This window comes from Rhinolophus ferrumequinum, chromosome 12 (genome assembly GCF_004115265.2).
Source record: "Rhinolophus ferrumequinum isolate MPI-CBG mRhiFer1 chromosome 12, mRhiFer1_v1.p, whole genome shotgun sequence".
NCBI classification, from domain to species: Eukaryota; Metazoa; Chordata; class Mammalia; order Chiroptera; family Rhinolophidae; genus Rhinolophus; species Rhinolophus ferrumequinum.
Genome location: NC_046295.1, coordinates 63,578,534 through 63,599,863, shown reverse-complemented (window position 1 = coordinate 63,599,863; position 21,330 = coordinate 63,578,534). Strand labels below are relative to the sequence as shown.

General features: G+C 40.3%; 1 protein-coding gene across 8 annotated transcripts in view; it reads left to right on the top strand.

Annotated features, from left to right (window-relative positions):
• LPAR1 (lysophosphatidic acid receptor 1) overlaps nucleotides 1-21,330 on the top strand; it is a 140,122-nt gene that overhangs the window by 388 nt on the left and 118,404 nt on the right. Inside the window, exon 1 of one of the 8 annotated variants that reach the window (XM_033123732.1) lies at nucleotides 2-64. The exons of 1 other annotated variant lie outside the window; for it this stretch is intronic. The gene's annotated coding sequence lies outside the window, so the exon portion shown is untranslated. 6 more of the 8 variants (XM_033123730.1, XM_033123728.1, XM_033123727.1 and 3 more) reach the window with 6 other exon arrangements.

The following is a 21,330-nucleotide window of genomic DNA, read 5'->3' as shown; positions in this document are numbered from 1 at the left end:
GCTGGCGGCCGCTGGTCTCCCGCCGCGGGTGTGTCTGATCAGGCGGCGGGGGCAGGGAGGATTGGTAAAATAATGAATGAGAGGCTTAGGCAGCCGGGGCGGGAAGTTCGGCAAATGAATGGGGGAGGGAGAGCGCAGACGGTAGAAGCTCTAGGGGTGTCACACCAGGTAAGGGAATGAACCTGGGGGGAGGGAGTCTGGGGGTGCGGGAGTTGCTGACTTGTGCAACGTGGATTAAGCAAAAAAAGAAAGAAGGCGGAGGAAAAAGGAGGCTGACGTCCGCGCTGCTTCTTCTGCCCTCCCTCCGCGCCCCTTCTCCGGCCACCCCTGCCGGCCCGCCAAAGCCTGAGTAGTAGAACCCGAGCGGCAGTTGACGCTCCCAGAGTTGTGACTCCCCTATCCCCCTGCAAAGCGCTGCCTGGATCTTGGTCGGCCAAGAACGCGGCGGCGGAGCCCTCTCCGGCCTCCCGGCGGGGCGCGGAACCCCAGCAGGGTGGGCGCACGGGGCGGCCCCGCTGGGGGCTACGGCGGAGGGGCGGGAGTAGCCGGGATCGGCTAGCCGCCAGGCAGGGGCTGCGGGGACTGACCGCGCGGCCGGAGGCCAGCCCCAGGGCGGCGGCGGCGGCAGGCGCAGGTAAAGGGGTGGGCGCGGCGGGGTGCGGAGGAACAGTGCCCCCTGGGCGCGGAGCCTGTGGCTGCCGAGTCGCCACCGCTGCCAAACAGCGTGTCAGGATCGCACTGTCCGGAGGCAGACGGGCTTTGTGGCAGTGTGTTCGTGCGAGTGTGGGTGAGTGGGAGTGTGGGAGTGTGGGTGTGCGCGCGCGCGCTCGCCTGAGTCGGGTGTGGGTGGGTGTGCGTGCATGCGAGCCGGCCTGCAGGAGGCGAGGCTGTCCTGGCCTCCCTAACCAACCAGTTGACCGATCCCCGGGAGGGAAGTTGCCTCTGCCGCCCGGGCCGCTGGCCCTCCTGTCCCTCGGCCAGGTTAGTGCGTCCCGGGACCCGCCCAAGTGACACGTAGGTGGCCTCGGGTTATCTGGGACTGGGTGGGGGGAAGGGAAGCCTTACCGGGGGCGCTCGAAATTCCCCCGGAGCCACTTCAGGGTGGAAGTAGACCGCCGGGGATCCCCGCGCCCCACAGCGCGGAGCTCCTGCACCACTTGCTTCTCACCGACGACTCGGTAGTGTCTCCAGGGATGAGGACTTAAGTTTCTGTCCATCCGCTTAACAAACACGCTTAGCAAGTAACTGGAAAGTCTAAAGCAAGGGAGAGACCTGGCTTTGAGTTGGTGGTTTTGAAATCAACGGCCTCGTTTGGTTTGTGTAGGACTAGTTTGTGCTGAATGGATTTAAAATTTATTTTTGTTTTTCTTTGCTGCCATTTGGCCTTTGATGTGTAAGAATGACGGCATCCAGAACTTGTTGCCTTCAGTCTGGCGCCGGTTGCTCTCTGCTGCTGCTGCTACTTCTCTCTCTGTCTCTCCCTTTTTGTTGCAACCTATGTATTTTTCGTAAATGTGGGTTTCCAGCGAGTGCTCTCTTGTTAAAGTTTCACTATAAATGCGTTGTTTCCCATTGCAGTAGATACATATTTGCAAACGTGAATAATTGAAAACATGTAACTGCAGTTTTAAGAGTAAAATCCTCTATTCCTTCAGGCGCTAACAGTCCGTGTTTTTCACCTACTTGCGTTAAGTATCGTTTGCCGGTAGTAAGCATAACTGTGAAGTGAGAGGCCTGTGATTCAAAGCCTGCAGTTCTAGTTAAAAGGAGACCCTGCACTGGGAAAACTGCTAAATTCTCAGAAGGAGATATTCCCTTGTCAAATAGAAGAGTAAACCCCAAGGGGAAAGGGTGTATACTGGAATTATGGCTGTTTGGATCGAACTAAATTGCGTTACACTTACTCACTCACTCACTCTATGCCTTCTAGTGGTTTCAGCCCTTGATTCTCCAAATCTGGGCAGGAGTAAGCATATTTGCCCCCAATTCAGCCAGCATTATAAGTATGTTAAGATAGCGTTTTTCTTGATACCGTTTAATTTGAGGATAAAGGAGCCGAGTAGCAAGAGAAAGAAGTAGTGTGTGCGGGAAGGCACAGGCTGAGGTGCCTGGCAGGACTGGGTTGTCACTCTCCGAGCACGCACGCACGCCGCGTCCCCTAGCGGTGAGACCTTATCCAGTCAGGTCAGCTCGTTCTCGGTCTAGGTGTCCTCATCTGGAAAATGGAGGGGCTTAATGGATGATCTTTGCTGCTCCCTAAGTAACTAGAAACGGGTGGGTAGTTATCCCACGTTAGAACAGTAGGAAGGGGATAAAGGGAAGTGTGACGAGGTAGTCTGGGAGGGAAGTGAGAGGGCAAGGGGGCCAAGAAAGTGGAAGAAAACCAGCAGTAGGAGATGCCTGGAGGGGGAAGGAATGAGCCTTGAGCTGGGAATTGATTTTTCTTTTTTTTCTTTCTTCCTCCACAAGGGCATCAATAACACTCTCTCCACCCTCGGATCAATCTTTCATTACCCTTATTATTTAAAATGTGTGAACCTGCTTAGTTTTAAAATTGACATGGAGTCAAGTTGATCCCTACAGCTGAGCTGTGCTCCCTCCATTTGCATCATCTTTTAGGGGGTCAGCAGCTGTCCTGTGCTGTGGGCACTCAGCCTGGATCTCAGTATCCCTGGGAATGATGGGGAAAAAAAAAACAGAGGTGGGAATGTAAGTGACAGCCCTTTCAACAACGTGGATTTTGAAACTTCTGTTTTCATTTGAAGTCAATATTTTTCAAAGAGTAATTTGATTTAAAAAGTCAAACCATAGTCTTTTCAAGGTTTTACTGAATCTGTTCTGACTGAACCTGTTAGACCTACTGGAAAATTCGAAGAAAGTAAAATTCTTACTTGCTAAGTCTTTTTGATACATAATGACATTCAGTCTGATTGTGATTTTTAGGTCCATAAATCTTATTTCAAATACTTAGTAAGAAAAGTTGCAATCTGGGCAGAATCCACTATCGTTTTCACTGGGAAGCTCCAAGTGTTCTGGAAATAGTAAGACTTTTGAAACTCAGTTTGAGGTCAAGATTTTAATGTCTATGCTTGATGTGTGGCCTGTCTTGCTTTTTCTTAATTTTTCTGGTACCAATATGCATACACAATTGAGGAACATGATTTATTTTGAAAGTGAAGTGTGATGTAATAAAAACTTGAACATAAGCTCTTGATTTAAAGCCTGAAAGTCTATTCTTGCCTTGTTAACTCAGCATCATACTCCTGTTTGATGTCTTATTTTTTACATATCATATTACCCCCCAAAGTCCCTATTGTGTTATTATTTAACTGTTTCATCGAGATCTATTATGGAGGTCTTAGAGTTGAGAGAGAAGGAAGATATTTTAATTCAATCAGCAATTACTGAATTCCCTCTCTAGTGGCAGGGATAAAGATGATAAAAAGGACACTCTAGAAGGCGGTAGTGAGTGGGAAATGATGCAGCTAACTTCAGTATGTAGCAGCTGGATTGTATAACTGGGTAACAGCTATAGCATCCAAGAACCTTGGCATGCCAGGGAATGGAAAATTAAATTCTGACTTTGGAGAAGACTTCACAAAAGGGACCTGAAGGATGAAAATGATGTGTCTCTTAAAAGATGAATGTTGGGGGGTGAAAATGTGGTTGGAGTCCAGGGTAATGAAAACTGGAAAGATACGAGGTGGTAAATTGTGGGGTTCCTTGGATGTTGTTTTAAGGAGTTGTGTTATGTGGAGATGGGGAGGAGAAAGGATCATTTAACCCCAAGATGTAGGAAGACACTGAGTAACATACTGGGGCATAGTGAGGGGTGAAATGCATGAGCGGTGACTGGGCTTGTATTCTGTGAAATTCGGTTGTAGCTCATGGCTAGTGAGTTCTAGGGTATTGCTGCCAGCTTATCCAGATTATATAAAGGTGGCAGAATAAATGAATTTGTGGTTTCTTCCCCTTAGCCCCCCAAATTGATAGTGCTCTTTGTACTTTTGAGAAATTTAACTTAGTAAAAATTAATGATGCTATTGTGTTATGTCTGGACCTTGTGAGGCCTTTTGAGCATGTGGGTTAAAATCCCTGGCCAGGCACAGAGCTGACCAAGAAGGCATTTTGTTTTGCTTAGTTTAGTTTTGTTTAGGGAAGGGTCTGCTGGGTAATGCTAATTTAAACATGATTCCACCAGCAACCAGCATTCTTGACCCTGTTTATGTCAAACATAGTATATGAGCACAGTGGTTGAATATTTGTAGCATAGAAGGAAGGGAAAGAATTATTGGTTTGGAAATGGGGTTAATGCCCTTGTAAAGGGGGTGGTAGTGGGGAGGAGGTGGGGAGGGTGCTGCACCCTGAGACCTGCAATGAGGACTGACACCCCTCCCAAATCCTTAACTTCCAATAGAAGTGGTTTGCTCAATACTGTAGACTAAGACTTCTTTAAGAACCTTCTTTCTGGTTATCTCCTTTCCCCCACCCTAAATTTCTAGAGCTAAGGTCTAGCTCATTATCTGTAAGAAAGAATCACTCTGTGATCCATTTGGGAGAGGCACACTCAGCAGCTCTGTAAGTTTCCTGTCACACCCGAATACCTGTCCCAGGTAGGCATAAATAGATGGCTTGTCAAGCTGCTTGTGGCAGGTGGAGCTGATTTAGGTAAGTGTTCTAGTTGACCTTGAATTTGGGGATGCTGGGCTACGAAGGAGACAGATAATTAAAGGAGATGAGGTCAGCTGCCCTTACAAGTAGAATGACTCTTCTAGCAGTTTTTTTTAATCTTCTGCAAGGGAACTTGGGTTTGGTATGTTTAATCAGTTAATTAAGTTAATTAAGTTGAAGGAGCCCAAGGTTAGTATATTTTATTTCTTTGAAGGATACATTTTTGCTTTTGATTTTTTTTTTTTTGGGGGGTGGGTGGGAGGTGAAGGGAGGCATGGTGGCAGTGGTCGTGATTTTATTTAAATTCCATGGCATTTTTTTTCCAGCAAACGAGTATGATTTCAACATAGCATTGTTGTTAATTATTAATGACTTATGGGGACATTAAATATTAAAGAAAATTAAATGTTTATTCCATATTCAGTGGACATTTGTTGCACACCTACCATGTGCTGGGGAACAGTAGAAAACAAGACATGTAGTAAGGTCCTTTCCCTCAGGGAGCTTGCATTCTATCATACTCCTATTAGGTTAAAACAGAAGTTCTTTTGAAATCCTTCAAACATGGAGCATGTTTGTTGAGCTATTCTTCAACTTTAGGAGTGTTTTCTTCAAAGTAGTCCCAGTATTTTCAGGTCAGTTAGATTTTCCCTCAAAAAGTAAAGAAGTAGGAGACAGCCTGGGGTTCTCATCTTTTTTATAAACTTAAAATGTTTTGCCCACATTTACCTGTTAGCTGTCAAGTCTAGAGACAGACATAGCTGTGTTGTATCTGTAATGCTGACTTTCTTCCATCGCCTTTGGGATATTTTTACTTTTGACCCAACTTGTGTTTGAAATTCTGTATTCAGTGTGTGACTTGCTTCCTACAATAATCCAAATCTGTTGTTTGTGGGAAGTCAGACCTGATCTGAGGTCACGCTATCGTGGTACTTTGCTTTGGTAATGAGTTTTACTTATCTTGCTTAAGCTACTTAGGGACATGAACACAGTAGACAGTGTTGTGACCAGAAGAAAGTAGCTTATGAAAATGGATGGTTTTTGTAATGAATCAAAACTATAGATGTGTGTAAAGTCAGTGTAATAATCTCCCTCTTCCACTTCAACCTTACCCATCTGACGTAACCCCTTTGTCATCAGTTTGTTACATAGCCTTTCATACTTGTCCCTTTGCTTATAGAAACCTACAAAAATGTTTGTGTTTGTATGTATTGATATATATGTGGGATATGTGTGTGTGTCTGTTTATATGTGCCCATATATGTTTATATATGTGTGTGTGTGTGTCTGTGTGTGCACACACTCCCTCCTGTCTCTATTCTCTTTGGTTTTCCAGAGGCTGTTATTGAGGCCACCACCATGGGTCCAAAGAGCCTGTGTGGCTCTTCTTGAATCAGTGAAGCATGATATTACTTGGTTAAGAGTTCTTGTCAGAGAGATATGAATGTCTGGCTGTTATGAACAGAGAACAAGAAAACTATTTCCAGCTGTGTGACCACCAAGACAACAAATATTGCAGAGAATGTTATTTCCACAAGGACTCTTCTCCATCTGGATCTTAGATGAGGGGAGGAGGGGCATTTCGGAGCACGTATTTGGCATCTGCAAACCTTTTGTTAGGTGGAAAACAAGGCACTCATGGAAGGCCTGTCAGCCACTTTTGGAGCAGAGATCGGTGGAGTTACTCATTACAGGCAGGTTTCATTGTGGGAGTATGAAACGAGGACCCCCTTCGGAGTCAGCAATCAGAAGAGCATAGGGATGGAGTGTTCTTCCAAAGGGAGTAGCGCAGCTGAAACAGAACTGCCTTTTGTTAAGGGGCTGCTTTGCCATCTTGGATTGCAATTTGTTGTGAGAGGGATTATTGTCATGTCAAGAAAATGAGGCATTCATTCTGTACCCAGAATTTATTGTAGTTCCACAGAGCTTTCCTGACTTTCTGAGTAGACATGGAGACCAACAGGTTCAAAGTCTGGGGCAGGATGACTGACTTTTCCAGATTCCCTAGTCACTTTACATGAGACCCTGTTTGATGTAGCTGAAATCTTTGAGCAGTTCTATGGTTAAGTCCCTATGCTTGGCTAAGGACACTAAAATTAAAAAAAAAAAAAAAGAGAGAGAGAAAAATCAACCACCCTGCTCTCAAGTAGCTCATAAAAATGGAAAGCCATGGGTACAAATGCCTAAGATCAGGCAGACAGAAATATTGTAAACCGAGGTTTGCTCTAAGTGCCATCTGAATATCTGAGGATGGAGAGAATAACTCTCCTTTGGAGTAAAGATTTGCAGCAGGATCTGTCCTCAGTGGACCAGTTGGCTGAAAACCTCATCCCACACAGAAGAGTAATAATTGAGGAAAGAACAGGCACCGCATCTGAGTGACAGGTTACGGTTTGTGGCAGAGTGGTGGTTTGCTTTGGGTCCGTTTTGAAAGGCCAATAGAAGGGTGTTGAAAGCTGTTGGGGACAAAAACCAAAAAATGGCATGTTGATGCCATTAACAGAGAGAAGGGACATGAGCGTATGAGGATTGATACAGTGAGGCAGGTAGGCAGAGATTTTCAGCTGGTAGATTAGCTGAGAAGCCAGAGCTCGGCAGTACTCAGGATTAACTGTTACGTCAAAGTAAATCCAGTCATGTGCCAGTTAACAATGGGGATATGTCCGGAGAAATGTGTGCTTAGTCGATTTCATCATTGTGCGAACATCATAGAGTGCACTTACACACACCTAGCTGGTACAGCCTCCTACACACCTAGGTGCATGGTAGAGGCTGCTGCTCCCAGGATGGAAACCAGTACAGCATGTTAGTGTACTGAATACTGTAGGCAACTGTAACACAGTGGTATTCGTGCATCTGAACATGTCTAAAATGGAAAAGGTACAGTGAAAAGTATATGGCATAAGAGATAAAAAAAGCGGTGCACCTGTATAGGGCACTTATGAATGAAGTTTGCAGGACCGGAAGGTGCTCTGGGTGAGCCAGTGAGTGAGTGAGAAGTGAGTGGCTGAGAAGGACATGACTGTACACCACTCTGGACTTTATACACACTGTACACTTAGGCTATACTAACTTTATAAAATCACACGAGGTTAAATCAAGCACAAGAGAAAATGATGCGGTCAAGAGACACGGGTAAGCAGGAGACGTATGAAGCTGCTGCCGGTGTTAATATGGCACACTGTTTTACAGCAAACTCGTTTTTTATAAGTAGAAAGTGCACACTCTAAAATAACGATAGAAAGTATAGTGTAGTAAATACATAAACTCGTAACGTCGTCATTTATTATCATTACCAAGTATTATGTACTGTCCATGTTGTCTGTGCTGTACTTTTGTACGATGGCAGCACAGTAGGATTATTTACACCAGCATCACCACAGACACGTGAGGAATGCGTTGTGCTAGGATGCTATGTCAGCTATGATGTCATTACGCGATAGGAATTTTTCAGCTCCGTTAGGATCTTACGGGACCACCATGATATATGTCATTGATTGAAATGTCATTTATATAGGGTATGACTGTGCCAGTGCAATTTATGTGATAAGCTGGAGAGAACTTTTAGAGTGAGAAGAGTGGTATATACTCAGTTTTTTAAAAAAATTATTTTTGTTACTCTCCCCTGCTAGGTTTATCAATGTATATTTGACAAATAAAATCATCAGATATTTAAAATGTACATTATGATGATTTGATATATGTATACGTTGTGAAACGATTCTCCCTATTGATAAATTTGGTGTTTTCACAAGGACAAGAAGATGCATTTTGATTCTTTGTTATTTTTCTTTCTAGCAGGTGATTAAAATAGTTTTATGTTATTTAACATTCATTGAGCATCCACTATGGCTTCTCTTGACGAGGTGGTTCTGGATGTTTCAGCTTGATGTTTTTTTGGAGTAAATAAAAGTCCATGAAACAATTCATTTCAGCAAAGGGAAAAAAATATTCTGCAAATATTTGGAAGACTGGTGGTGGTTTGGGGGCTGACAGGAATTGCAAATATAGTTTTAATTTACTGCAGGACTAACAGCAGTGAGTGCCCTATTACTGTCATTACTACTATAAAAGACAAGCTGAAAAACTCAGAAAAACTTTGGAAGCCCCAGGAGCCTAAAGACCAGACTTTGAGAAACTCCAACAGGTTCCCCATGAGGGTTAATAGGATCTGGTCAAGTAAATTTAAGCTTGAATTGCCCGATTAAGATAAAAGTAGGATATAGTACAACTTCGCTCTTTACCTGGTTTAAAAAATACCTTTTCCAGTTAAAAATGTGTTTCCATTTCAGACAATTATATTGGCATGCCTTTTCGCATGTAAGATAAAACAAAAATAAATCTGTTCTTAGCCTTTTTCCTTCTAGCCCATTATGATTCTTTAAAATAATACTCATTTCCATTTGGTAGTCTCCCGTGCTTTCCAAATTCTAAAATGAACCGTATGAGTTCATTTTAAAATTTAGAAAGCACGGGAGACTCATCCATAGTTCCACCACTTAAGAATACTTCCTTATTCCATTTGGGGATAATTTCTTGCAGTTTTTAAAATACTTGATTTTACTGAATATTTAATAGCATTCTGCTTTGTATCATAGTACACATGCCATTAAAATAGATTTCATGTAAAATTTCCAATGACTACTTAAGGGTCACAATGTTTAATATGCATCACATTAATCATTCCCAATCTCTGTTTGCTTCTTTTCTGTGTCTGTTCATGGTTTGTGCTTCTCTGTCCATCTTGAGGTCCTGATGTTCACGGAGTCCTATCCTTACTCTAAACAATCTGCATGAACTTACCTACACAGTAGACGGTGGTTTCTAGACCTTTGCCATCCACTGTCCCCTCTGCCTGGATGCTCTGTTCCATCTGTTTGCTCTCATCATTTTCATGTCTTATCTCAAATGGCACCTTCTAGTGAGGCCTTCTGTAATTACTACATTTAAAATCGTAGGACCCTTTCCACTTATCTGATTTGCCTAGTGTTTTCTTCTCCATTATATTTATCTTCTTTTGACTTCTTAGATGAGGGAAAGTATAATTTTTTTAAACTCCTGTTTTATTTACTGCTGTTTTCCCAATGCTTCACACATAGTAGAACTCAAATTACTTTTTTGAATAAAAATTTTGTTTGCACTGATAGTTTTTGAATAAAAAATTAGTATATTTACTGGCTCCTGAGCATAAGTAAGATGTGGTCTTGACTGCATGAGATTTATGATCTAGTGAAGGAGATGAGCTCTGAACAATTAACTCTAAGTGTGACTGGAATTAGGGAGATAAACAGGGTGTCCTGGAAGAGTATAAGGGCGACTGACTTTGTTTGGGAGGGGTGAGGAAAGTTTCTCTGAGAAAGTAGCATTTGTACAGAGGCTTGAAAGATGAATTAGTTAAGTGAAATTGGGAGGTGAGGATGGAAGAGGAAGGAAACATTGATTAAGGAAAAGAAAGGCTGATTTGATTGAAAAAAAAATCAACAAAGTAAACAAAAGTCTGATTCTTCTCGAGTTGAAATTAGGTCATTTGTTTTAAATGATGAAATTACATAAGGGTAGAAATTGATCAACTTTGTTGGCATTTTTGATGTATCGTACTTCATTTTCAATAACTTTAAAATAATCAGTATTTTAATTTTTAATTTTGAGTCAGTCATTATTGAGGGAATGAGGAATTTTCATGTGAAAGTAGCATTTTAAAAAAATGGAACTAGCTTAAATTCTGTTTTGTGCTAATACAAATCACTGTAAAAATTTAAAACAGTGCAAGGAAAGTAAACATTCTTGTTAATATTTGACTTCATTGGGTATAGTAGTGGTTCAATATGACTTGGTTTAATATTGCCTTATTGTATATATGTAAACTTTTGCATAAATTATTGGTTTTATTTATCATGGTAACTAAGTGAGGTTTATACAATTTCTATTTCTTGTTGATTAAGGGTTTTTGTGTTCTGATGCTTGAAAAGAGCATGATTTTCTCTAGGTGAACAGATATGTTTATTAATTCAGCCACTATAATAATGTCATTCACATCCTCTATGCCCTGATTCTGTACTTGAGCCATCATAGACTGATACTGGTCCTGTAGTCTCTCGCTGTATAAATGGGCTTTTGTCAATTTCTTTATAGCAAATTCTATGTGTTAACCTAATATTAAATACAGAAAGGCCTTTACTATGTGTTTATTAATATAAACTTCTATTGATTTGGGATTATATTCTACTTTTTTCCTGATCTTAATGTTGCCAATCCTCTTTTCGTTTTCTTTCTTTCTTTTTTTTTTTTGTCTTTTGCCTGTAAACAACATTTAATTGATTTTATTTCAATATAATTCTTTTTTTTTTTAATTTTTATTGGGGAATATTGGAGAACAGGACCCATCAGCTCCATGTCAAGTCGTTGTTTTCAACCTAGTTGTGGAGGGTGCAGCTCACTGGCCCATGTGGGAATCGAACTGGCAACCCTGGTGTTATGAGCACTGCACTCTAACCACTGAGCAAACCGGCCGTCCCTCAATATAATTCTTATAGGGAAACTTATTACTTTTACGTTTATTGTTTTAATCAATATGTTTGATTTTAATTCTTACCCTTAAGTTTTCTCTTTGTTATGAAAGGTACTATAGCTTTGTGTAAACAAGCCCTGGCTTGCCTTTTTCCACCATATTCAGCCACATGGTCTTAGATAAATTACATAATATCTCTGAGCCTACAGTTCTCTATTTGTGAAAGAAAAAACAAAAAGAAAACGCAAAACAAAACAAAAACACACACACACATACACAAATCTTCAATTAATGCTTTAAATAGGCCTGGCACACTGTATGATATGTGTTAGCTATCATTTTTATCATTGTGGATAGGTTGAATCATATGAAATTATTGGTATTTGACTACTCTTGACCTATAAAAATTATATTTTTGTATGGGTCAATCTAATATTCTTCCTGGTTTTTCTTTATTTTCTGTCTTTTTCTGTGTATTGTTTGTTTCATACAGCCATAGAGTTTTGAAATGGCCAAGTCTAGTTGTCAATCTTACTAATGATGGCCTTTATGTTTCCAAATACATTCATAAGCCTGTGTGTTTCTGGTTCTCAAAGTCAAAGAACTAACTTTGCATACTCCTCTGCACACCACACATTTAATAGGCCCTTATTTTTCTTGCCTCTTCTTATCCCTTCCCAATTTTCATTTTACATACATATATGTATATATATATGCATATATAATAAATATTTATATATTTCACCTTACAAATTTTAAGTGTAGACTTTACATTTTGTATTCTATTTTGCAATAAGATCTGCAACACTATTTTGTGTCTATAATTAGTTTCAGCCTTCATCAGCGATCTGGCCAGGTAGGCCCCTTGCTCGGCTGGCTTGACAGGTGCCTCCCATGTAGTTGGGGAATGGCCTTGTATTTATCTGGTCATTTGACCTGCATTTCTGGGTTAGACTCAGGATTCTTCATACCTCCATCAGAGCACCTGTCTTGTTAAAGTTCAGAAGGTGCTGTGTGCATTTTTCAGATTCATGTGGTTCCAGAATGTGCTTCTTACCCATACTTAACAGAGTGTAGTTAATGGAAATAATGCCTTGACTTTGGCTTTTCCCCCCTCTCTTTCTAGTACTGTTGCCAAATTTTGCCATTTTGTTCAACTTCTTGAGCATTTTGATGGGAAGTTAGAAGAGTTGTATTGGGATATTAGTTCAATATCTTTCAAACTTTTTTTTTTTTACCATAGTTAGAAATGGTCATACACACATGAATAAAACTAGAATTTCATGCTATTTACTACGTGCAGTAAACTCTGATTTTTTCCCCTCATTTTTTCTTCTATACTCTGTACATTTTCATTTTTTAAAAAGTGCTGGTTGTAACCAGAAGTTTTGAACACACGGATCTGGCCATCAAAACTGCAATTTGAAAAACACTGATCTAGTCTGTTGCTCTTCCATGTAGAGTTAGGGTCATTCATTTTTCACCATGTCTTTATTGTGTACAGTCCCAGTTCCTGTGCTATAGTAGCTGGAAGTAGAGCAATGAATAAAGCAGTCATTATCATTGGAGGCATGAAGCATGGATATTGACCAGACGATCACTGAAGTATAAACATACAAAATGTGATAAATGCTCCAGGGGAAAAAAACAGGGTGTTTCAAAACAGATTAAATGGGGAACCTCATCTGACTGGGGTGATTCAGGATTTCCCTAGGGAAGTGACATTTGATTAGATCTGCAGAATGAAACGGGGTTTAACTCTGTGAAGGGACGCGTTGGGGTGTATGCCTGGGATTGTAGAGTTATGGAAGAATAGAATAATGGGAGCAACATAGAGTACTGGAAGTGAATGATGGATGGAAGGTTGTCTTTTTTTGTTTGATGATTTAGCTTTTTTTTTTTTTTTTTTGGTGATACTTAATGGGCCTTCCTGTTTGGCTTTTAAAATTTTCACTCAACAAAAGTCAAACAGGAATAGAAAGCATATTTTCGGGAGGTGACTATAGGTATGTGTTGAAGCAGTTTTTTATGAAGCAATTTTGTGTATTGCTAAATAATAGCTAGCACTTACTAAAGCCTTGCTGTGCAGTTTTAGGAGGTGTAGAAAGCTCTGCCTGGATAGGTAGAAGTAGTTTTGCTTGGATTAAAAAATATTCTTATGTAGTGGAGTTACCATTTAGGAATTATGCATACTTTGTAGAAAAGTAGAATGCAGAAGTTAAGCTTTGGTAAGTGAAGACCAGATGATTGGGTATTTCATAGCTTCCTGGTGATTTTTCTTTCTTTCTTTCTTTCTTTCTTTCTTTCTTTCTTTCTTTCTTTCTTTCTTTCTTTCTTTCTTTCTTTCTTTCTTTTTTTTTTTTTTAAGAAATAATGGGGTTTGGAATTATTGCTTTTAGGGTTTTTATTTTTTATTTACTTATTTTGTCATGGAAAGATGTTAGGGGTCATGCCCATCCCCCACTATTTTAAAGTTGTATGAAGAGTTTTAAAATTATTTTAAATTGAAAATTCATAAAATAAGTTTGAGACTAAATGAGACCTGAGACTAATGTTTGAGATTAATGAGCCCAGGGCTAAATCAGTTTGAGACTTATGAGGCCAGGGCTCAAGTGCGTTTCCCCACTGCTGCCCGTGGGGCCTGACAGGACCCAACCTTTCCAGGCCTTCAGGTCTTTGTCCTAAAATAGAGAACTTGGAACCAATTTGCACAAATCGTTTTCCCCATCATAGTACTCAGTGACTCTATGCAAATTATTTTCAACTTTACTCTGGCTGTTTAATCTTCCAAGAAATGATGATCTCATGTCATTGAGCTAAATTATCTGATCAGCTCAAACTAAACATGGAAGGACTCCAGCTATTTGCATCCTCATGTGTATTGTAAGGTAAGGTTCAGGTGGCACCAGCACCTTCGCTTTGGACAGCACCACTAGTGCTTCTCCTGGAAACATGGAAGAGTGGGCAAAGATTAGGACTTTCCTGAGCAAATGCTTAAGACTTGAACATCACAGTTGGTAGTTTACCTACTCCTGAAATGAATTCGTTGTAACCTTCTAGATTCAGTGAAGATGAAAAAAATCATTATCTTAGGTTTATATGCTGGATGCTTGCTTGGGGGTAATATGCAGTATCTAAGTTGTTATAGATAATGTACATTTTATAAAAACCCATTGAACAGTAAGTGATGCTATTTCAAAGAGATTTAAAGGCTTAAGGAATCATAGGGAGGATGACTCAGTTTCAATGACTATTTCAAGTTTAAGGAATATTAGATAAAGAACAGGTTTTATGTGGGAGGGAGTGAAAGGTACTTGGTAGCTCAGATTTTCTTACTACTGTATTAAATCAGTCGATTCAAATACATTATTTTTTGTAATTTCAAAACTTTTGGCTTTTCACATTCACTTATCATAATCAGCGCTTTACTACATTTGTTCCTGTTTCTGAGGAAAGTATATTTCAGGACAAAAGATAAGATGAATGGTTTTTCTATTTGAGCTCTCTACCTAATTCCTTGTTCATAATAAATATTTATTCAAGAAGTCCAGGTAATTGTGGGTATTTTACTTAGTGTGTATTGGTGCTGATTCATCAGCTTATATTTCTTTATTGTTGTCAAGTATCTTCTCCTGAAACTAATACTGTATGGAAACCTGGCCAGGACCTCAGGCTCTTGATCGGGGACAAGGCAGGGGCAGGTTGCAGTGTTTGGGATCATGGGGGCAAGGGGGGCATAAGTCCAGGCAAGTAATAGGCACAGGTGTTGCTCAAAGCTAGTACTAGAAACAGGTTGGATCAGAAGGGGTTGGAGTCATGGGGTCAGGCTGGATTCAAGCCAGACAAAGCTAGGAAGAGTCACAGAGTGTTCTGATGCACTGCCTAGTGTTCCAAGGAAAGGCATTCTGGATAACCCTAAGAGAGACGCTGTGTAGACGAAAGTCTGAAGCTCCCTGGAGGAATTTTATTTTCGGAGGTGGGAGCGTCAGTTGAACTCTGCTTGTTCAAGAGAACCTCAGCACTCAAGCAGGGCTTTGTCACCATGACCTTGAAAAACACAATCCCAGCAACTCTTCAAGCATTTGGCCACCTCAAAGGACCAGGAATCCCAAATTCTTATCTGATTCCATTATTATGAGCCCAGGTTTCATGTCTACATATATTATTCCTGCAAGAGATTTATTATGAAACTTATTTAACATTCCATTAATTTGGTGGTGGTGGCGGGGATATTGACTCTGGCCAGTAGCTGTTAGGACAGGGGTTGGGGGGAAATTTTGGGCTTATTCTAATACAGGGAGAATGCACAGACTCATTTACCTACTGAAGTCCCTTCCTTTTTCTTTCTTTATCCTATTTTGATGGTGGAATAACTCAGCGGGTAAAAATTTTTCAGTAAACACATCTTAAGTATTTAAAACTATTCAACACATTTAAAAATATTTGTTTTTATGTAAAAAAACTCCTTAGAATATTCTTAAAACTGTTTTAAAAATTATTTTTTGAAACCACATTATGGCAATATTTAAGTAAAAAAACTCTCTTATTTGCAGTACCTAATGTAATATATTTTTCATTTAGTCGTGTTAGTTTTTGGCCTATTCCCTTTATGGTCTATTTTGTGGTCTACTTCTGCCTAGAGGCAGCAAATGTGTTTTTGTTCTACTGACCATTTTCTACCTACAGTTATACAGGGCAGTATAGTCTGAATCATTATATTTTTAATAGCCTGATAGTAATCCATTAAGTTGTTAAACTTGTTCATTCAACCATTGTCCTATTTTTAGATATTTAGTTTTATTTCTCATTTCTTTGTTATCTTACAAAACACTGCACTCAGCAGCTTTCTATGTAATTTTCTGAGACTAAGAGTGGGATCACTAATTTGAAAGTAATATTATTTGGTTTCCAAGTCAATTATAAAAGGTTACTAAAAAACCTTTTAAATTATAAAAACAATATGTGTCCATTGTAGAAAACAAAGAAAAATACAAAGAAGAAAAGAAGTAGCTATAATAGTCCACCTGGAACTAGCACTGGCAACTTTATGGGGTATTTCCTTTTAATATTTTCTCTGTACATTTTGTATTGTTGCAATCCTACTGGGTACAATGAGTATCCTGTTCTTTGTCTTAATAGTATATCATAATTAGAGGTGACCTTAATTCCATTCAGTAGCTCTACCTCCCTGCAGTGAACACTTGTGTGTGTGAGGCTCTTTCTGCATTTCAGATGATTTCTTTAGGGTAGATTTCCCAGTTACAGAATTTATGCCTTAGGGGTGATTTTGATGACTAACAGTGAGACATGATTAAATTCATTTCCAAAACAATGACACTTCATATTCCTACCAGTGGCATTTGAGAAACATTGAAAGATACAAATTTGTATGAATAAAATGTGCATGTTTAGAACTTGGAAAATGACTAGACCAACAGGAAGCTTTAATAATCATCAGTCCTGGATGATGCTGAGTGGAGCTGCCCCGACCTCACTAAGTTTCTCACCGCTGTGGTGATATCCTGCACTCCCTCACGGTTTTGTTTTCTAATAGAGAACGTCTTCTCAAGGCTTCCCTTGGTCTTCCTGTGCCCTCTAAGTGTGCAGGTTTTACTATGCCATAAAATGTTTTGGTTTCAACTACATTCACTGTATCAACTGATTGAAGAATACCCATGGTTAATATACAAAGGGTGCCAAAAAAAGTATACACATTTTAAGAAAAGAAAAAACCATATTAAAATTATAATAATATATACCAATAACAAAAGTGATGTGTATACATTTTTTTGGCACTCCCGGTACTTCTGCAAAAGAACTGGTTAACTACTAGAAAAGAAAACAAGTACTCTAAAAGTGCATAGCAAAGAATTAAAAACTAAATAGTATTTCTACCTATATTTGTTTAGTGTATATTCCTCATCTTAGTCCCCATAAGCTTTATTTTCTTCCAGATCCATTGGTATTGTGGTCAAGGACTACTTTTACTCTTTGGGGGAGATTAAGTTAGCTTCCGTAAGAGGTAATTTACCATTTCATCCATAACTGGAAGAGATCACATGGGATACAATTCAACTTGACATTCAATTAATGATCACTCATTAGACTCTGGAGCTATAAAGGTGAACAAAATGGAGGCCTTCAAAAAACCCACAAATAGAAGTATGATACATGCAGCGTTAGAAATTACTTACTTGTATAATTCCCTACTGAAGATAAAGAAATTGAGTAAGCACAGGAAGGAAATGCAAGAAGATAAAGTGAGAACGTGAGATTAAGCAGAAACCAGCACTGAGGGTCCCACCTCAGTGTCCTATCCATGTATTAGAAAAGAGCAACACATTTCGTTGTCCTTACTAGTTGACACGAAGACAGGACACAATCAGCGGTATGATCCAGAGAGCCTATGAGGATCATGACGAAACAAGGGGCACAACTCTTCCTGGTGCTGGGAGGACAGAGGATTTTATCTGTGGTTCTTTAAACATTAGATATGTTAATGAAATGAGCCATGTCTCCAAACACAGTCTTTACAATGAATATAACAGTGGGGTTAAAAAAAAATGTTGCTCAATATAGGTTAATGGCATAATGCCAAAGCTTATCTCGGGAAAACATTTCTATGGGAGCCAAAGCGAGACAGTTCAGACAAGTAGCTCTTTGCTGGTGTGGCTCTGTCCAAGGATAAACATTCCACATTCTTTGTGGAATGATGGGCTAGATACCTTTCAGGGTATTGCTTAGGAAAGTATTTCTTGCAAAAGAATATTTTGGTAAGTACTGAGTAACAGTGAGTTCAAGGTTGTACAACTCCACTCTGTGTCCTTTCCTTGTAGTCAGTTAAGTGTGGATCTGTGTGCTTTAAGTGCCAGCCCCACTGACGTGAGGGAGTAGCAGGGATCAGCCCGTGACCACAGGTATGTGGGTTATGGGAATAGCCACAGGCATGTTCTGTAGTCTTTTCACTTCAAGGAGTTGCCCGAAGAAAAATGAAGGCTCTGACATTTTATGCCTTTGACTAGAGTTTGCAAAACTGGCAATCTGTGTGCTAAATGAATTTGGCCCCAAATGCATTTTAGTTGCTCAATACATGGTTTTAAAAGGTGACATAGCCAGGTAGACATTATGATTGGTTCTAGTGTAAGCATAGTTTCTGTATCATGCAAATTTAAGATCTGTTTTCACTAGGTACTTTTTATTTATGATACTTGGTTGGTCCCCATGGGCATTTGTGTTTGTGTCATCTGCCAAGTTATGGTCACAGTGTAATGGGAAGTATGTATAAGTTTCAGAAGCAGCATAGAACAGGTAGTGATTAACCTGGATGGGGAGAGCGGTCCTAAAATGTTCCATTGAGAAGTGGTTCTAAGGCTGGGACTGGAAGGATGAAGTAGACTTTTACCAGGCATAGAGTTTGGGCAAGGGAGGGTATTCCAGAAAGAGCCAAGTGCACATGCAAAGACAATTGTGTGGATCAGCATTATGTATTAGGGCAGTTCTGAGTGAAAGGAAAGTGCTGGAGCTTAATGAGCAAGGTAGGTTATAGTTGAAGTGGGAAGTAGTGGGAGGCCTCAGCATGCTGTGCTCAAGGAGGTTGGACTTACGGCCCTGGGGAGCCCTGGAAGGATTAAAGCAGAGCATTAACATGCTAGATTTCTGTTTCAGGAAGATTCTTCCTCACACAGCCAAGTAAAATGGTTGTGGGTGGAAGGGACTGGAACATTCTAGGAGAGATAATTGGGACCTGAATAAAGGCCATAATAGCGAGTTTGGAGGGAAAGACGCATTTGAGAAAGATATTTAAGAGGAAGAAATGACACAACTTAGTAATTGAGTAGCTATGGTGTGTGAGGGAGAGGGAGGAGTAATGGTAAATGGATGGTGATTCCATTGACTAATAAGGAGACGTAAGAGAGAGTAAGGAGGGCATTGGAAGTATATGAATTTGCTAGGTCTGCCACAACAAAGTACCACGGACTAGGTGGCTTCAACAGTGGCAATTTTTCTCATATTGTGGTGGTTAGAAGTCCAAGAAAGGTGTCAATAGGGTCGCCGTCTTCTGAGGCATCTTTTCTTGGCTCGTCAGATAGTCATTTCCCTGTGTCTTCACACGGTCTTTCTTCTGTCTGTGTGTGTGCACATGTCTGTGTCCAAATGTCTACATCTTGTAAAGACACTAGTCATACTGAATTAGTGCCTACCCTAATGATGTCCTTTCGCTTAATTACCTCTTTAAAGACCTTATGTCCAAAAAAGGTCGGATTTTGAGGTACTAGGGGTTAGGACTTCAACATATGAATCTTTGAGGGACACAGTGCAGCCCATAACAGGACGAATGAGGAAAGTAGTTTGGTACCTGTTGAGATTAAGATGCCTGTGAATATGTAGGGGGGCAGTGGTGGTTCTAGAATGTATTTAGATATGTGACAGTATAGCTCGGAAAAGAGCTTCGGATTTAGAAGTTAAAACCATGGAAGTGGATAAAGCTGTCTTGGCCAGTGGTATCTAAACTTGGCTTATTTTAAGAATTCATTGGAGCAGCTTTTAAAAGAAACCACATGCAGGGATCCCACTTCAGACCAATTGACCCAGGCAGCCACCTGGTGATTCTAATGTGCATCCAAGTTTGAGAGAAGTGGTCTAGGATGAATGTGGTAGGTGAGCCACGTGAAAGAATAGTCCAGATCATTCAAGTGATGGGAAGTAGGGGAGAGAAGGAGAGAAAGGGCAGAACTTAAAGAGGCTTTTTAAGTCTTGATTTCTCATGACGGATGTGAAAGTTATGGAGCGTGTTTGAGAGGATTAAAGGCTTAAAAGAGATACTGTGAGAAATGGAAGAGAGTGAAGAGAAACGACAGTATTAATGGCTCCTGCTGTGGACTCTGCTGAGATTGATTAGTAGGGACATCTTTATCTTGTCCCTGAGTTTTCTCTATCGGGCCCCTGGAGGCTGTGAATGGGAGCAGAACAGGAAGTTGGGCGTATAATCAGAATTGGGGTATTAAAAGGCAGAAAGGCGTGTGGGAGGCAGCAGGCTGATGTGAGGGGAGCCTATGGGAAGGGCCACGACATTTAGGCTGGACATTGTGAGAACTGAGACTAGGCAGGGCTGATGAACAGGGAAGTGGAGGGGGTAGGAAGCTGGATAATTTGACATCCAAGGGCAGATACAGTGTATGTGAGTGTGAACATCTGTACGGATGGACAGTTCCAGTTAGAAAGGGGATTTTGAAGTGTCACACAGTGTCACACAGCAATTCTGGGTAATGAAGGGCTAAGCAGAGAGGTCAGACTTTCGGATATGTTGAAATTGCCCTGGATAATAACTTGCTTGATGACCGAGTTGTTTGGAGGAGGGAAAAGACGGTAGGGGGGTTTTAGTAGATAACCTTTAAGGTCCCTTCTATCTTCATGATTTAACAAAATGTCATTTTTTGAGTAACTGCTATCTTTTTGTTGTGTTGGAATCAGAATAGAGCAATCTGGAAAGTAACAACTTAACAATTAAATTTTTATTGATCTCCTTGTAATTGTAAATGTTTGACAGATTATGGCCTCTTTAAATGCCTTTGGAATCCATTAATGCATGTTTCAGAGAGTTCACACTGGGTGAAAGTAGTGTATATTGGTTAGAAAATGCTTTTCTGCATATAACTAATCTGTCTCCACCAAACAGCTGGCTTCTGAGGCCCGTACTGGGCAATTATGACAGGCAGGAGAAAAGTGACTGAAGTTCTTTTTAAGGTACTATTCATTGGATTCATCTTTCACCACATACGAAGGACCATCGTTATTACGTTTACCATTTCGGGTTTGGAGTTGAGCCTCTGTATTGTGGATTCTTCGTTCCTGGGCATTTTCAGATTTAGTTTGTGGTAGGATGTTTTGTCTGCACTTTGCATCTGTATTTGGAACTAGAATGAAGTGTAGTTTTTAAAACGAAGACCCAAAACAACGGATACACTTATATGGGCACATGTTGTGTTCAGTGTTAGGATTTCTTGATATTTGAGGAAATAAACTTGATCCTTATCCCGGAATATAAAAATGACTCTTGAATTTTTGTTGCTCTTTTTGCAGCAAATGCAGTCATCTACTACTTTGATTTTGAGTTTGCTTATTTAGGGAAGAACATTTTCTAAAAAAAATAG